The 2,662-nt window shown below is 44.0% G+C and overlaps 1 protein-coding gene across 1 annotated transcript in view; it reads left to right on the forward strand.

Annotated features, from left to right (window-relative positions):
* The window catches only part of CCND2 (cyclin D2), a 38,519-nt gene extending 37,232 nt beyond the window's left edge, over window positions 1-1,287 (forward strand). The window contains exon 5 of the mRNA XM_052790421.1: window positions 1-1,287. This exon is cut by the window's left edge and continues 2,910 nt beyond it. The gene's annotated coding sequence lies outside the window, so the exon portion shown is untranslated.
* The last annotated feature ends 1,375 nt before the right edge of the window (window positions 1,288-2,662 follow it).

A 2,662-nucleotide genomic window follows, 5' to 3' on the forward strand; every position in this document is an offset into this window, starting at 1 on the left:
GGCACCGCATCCATCGCGTTGGCGTGGTTTGCTCCCCTCCGTGCCATAGGTCGTGTGTAGGCAGGAGTAGTGTTGAGGGTGCCTGCCCCTGCTCTTCGTCCCACCTCCTGCGGTGCCCCAGTCCCACACGAGGATCCCCTCCTGCGGTATGGTCCCCCCAGGGCTCCGCTGCGCTGACGGGGAAGGGGGGTGAGGTCCGGGGAAGGGGGGTGAGGTCTGCCACTGAGGCCGGCTCCTCGCGCGGTGGTCGGAGTTGCGCTGGAAGGGGCAGCGCCGTCCGGCAGCCCTGGTCGCTTGCAGGGACCCGGTCACCGCCGGGGGTAAGAGTGTCCTCAGCTGCAGTGGTGTACTCAAAAAATACCAACCGTCTGGTTACGCCCAGAGGCGTACTGTATTTGAAGTCTGGAAAACCTAGAACTTGAGCGTTTTCACAGTAGCATTCAAAATAAAAATACTGCATAGTACTCCTTTTTAACAGACATTAAAAAAAAATGTATACTATTATATTGCAAATGAGGTGTGAGATTTTTTCCCCTGGATTGCAGAAATTGTAAACCTTCCTACTGATTAATTAAAAAAAATGTGTTGCTGATTATACCTTCACAAGTGCCAAAGGATTGGCACAACTGCTAAAAGCGTTTCTCTCTCAGCTTCCTATTGATGGTACTTTGATGATCTTCCCCTCCCTCCCATTACTGTAGCGTAGGAGCACCTCGTAATCAATTTATTTATATTCCCAACATGCTTGTGAAAGAGAAGAATACTGTTAATCCCATTTTAATGTCAATGATCTATGCTTGAGTAATTGGACAGCTCTTAATTACTTAACAAACCACCTGGCCACTGGATTTTTTCCACTATGTTTATTACCATGTTCTCATGTACCTCAGAAATCACTCTTGGTTGCACAGTTTCTGTTCTCAAACTTTTTTTTTTTTTTTTTTTTTTTGGCTTTATCGAGTGTGATGCCATATCAAGTCAACGTTATTCTCTCACAATGTGCTCTTTAAGAGGTGTGGATGTTTATATGGTCAGGGGATGCTAGAAAGTGCGGTAGTAGACATGATCAGTGTAAACAAAAGTATTTAGAAAGTATGCGAGGTTGTTTTCGATGGATAAGACTCTGATACAGTGTAGTCTTGATTACCTTTTAAAAGGTCTTCTTTGTTCAGTATTGTCATTTTTGTTAATAACCTGTTGTTTTGACTAGTTTAAAGATGGTTCTAAGAAAAGTGTTTTGGCGGGATTAGGTATGCTGTATGGACAATAAACTCACCTTGACCTAAATTTGCCTGTCTTGGTTTTATTCATTCAGTGTGAAGGTGGTGCAAAAGAAGATGTGATCAGAGAAGCCTCTGATCTAGATAGATGGTGTTAGCAGGCATATAAAACGTGAACTGTTGAATGCTGCAGTCACAGAACAAGTTTTCCTGTAAAACATAGCTCGTTGCCTACTCAATAGCCAAATTCTGGCATGTTTCTTCTGTGAAACGATCCTGTGAGATTTAAGGAGAACAAAGTCCTAAAAACAGTGAGTTGCTGGATCAAAACATTTTGTGGAAATTAAATTGAGCTGGTGGAAAGGTCTTTGTAAGTACACGGAGTGCACATTTTTGCAACTAAGTGAAATATTATTTAAGTCTCCACTCAGTTATTTGTTGCATTTAAATGCTACTGCAAAAATTATGTTGTTTTTCTTTCTATAAGCTTTGGGCAAACTGTGAGTAAAAGGAGGGGGCTCTGTGGTGAAGCCAGCGGGACGAAGTGAGCCTCCACGCGCCGAGTCTCCTTCCTCAGCCTGTGGCCAGGAGGTGGGATGCTCACCCTCTCCCGCTTCCACCTCTCCTGCTTGTAGATGCTTTGCTGCGAAGTGACCGACCTCCCGTGTGACGCGCTTGGCCTGACCTCAGCATCTCTGCTCCTCCACTGCCATCCAGTAGCAGTCTTCTGCTGAATTTCAGGCCTTCGAGCGCCCCTGGGGAGAGCAAAGAGGCACCGAAGAATGAAGAAGAGGTGTTTGGGCAGACACACTGGGGAAAAAGTAACACTGTCATAAAGGGAATAATACAGCCAAAAACAGAGAAGAGAAATGAAAGAAAGAAAAAAAAGGAAAAAAACCCGACCAAGATACAACAAACAGGGAGAAGGAAAAATACTCAAAAGGAAAAACACATGTTGCTAAAATGAAGAAATACACGAGCAAAAATAAATACATATGAACAAACAGAAAAAAAGTTATGGATGGGATAGGAAATGTGAACTAAATCGTGAGGTTCCGAGTCAGGAGATACAGGTCTTTCTAGCCATAATCACACAACTTTGGGACCTGTGGCTTCAGGCAAAGTGTCTTAAGACTTCCCTGCAAAGTGACCTGTGAGCTTCTTATTTCACAGGTTTTCTGCACCAAAGATAGAGATTTTAAAGCATAATGAGTCCAAATGTTCCTCTGGCCACCATTTAACAACATGACCAGCAATCTGCAGCATTTTGTAGGCGTAACTTAGAGCCTGTGAAGAACTGGAACTAGTGAGGGTTGTTCTTACACCTTCCATTTGTGGTTTAAACCTCAAAGGGGTGCTCTCTGGCCTAATTTCATGTTTTAGGGGATTAATTCCTTTCCCACTATAACATCACCAGTAGTCCTCCTGGATGTGCTCTGTGT

The sequence above is a fragment of the Harpia harpyja genome, chromosome 6, assembly GCF_026419915.1.
Source record: "Harpia harpyja isolate bHarHar1 chromosome 6, bHarHar1 primary haplotype, whole genome shotgun sequence".
Taxonomy (NCBI): Eukaryota; Metazoa; Chordata; class Aves; order Accipitriformes; family Accipitridae; genus Harpia; species Harpia harpyja.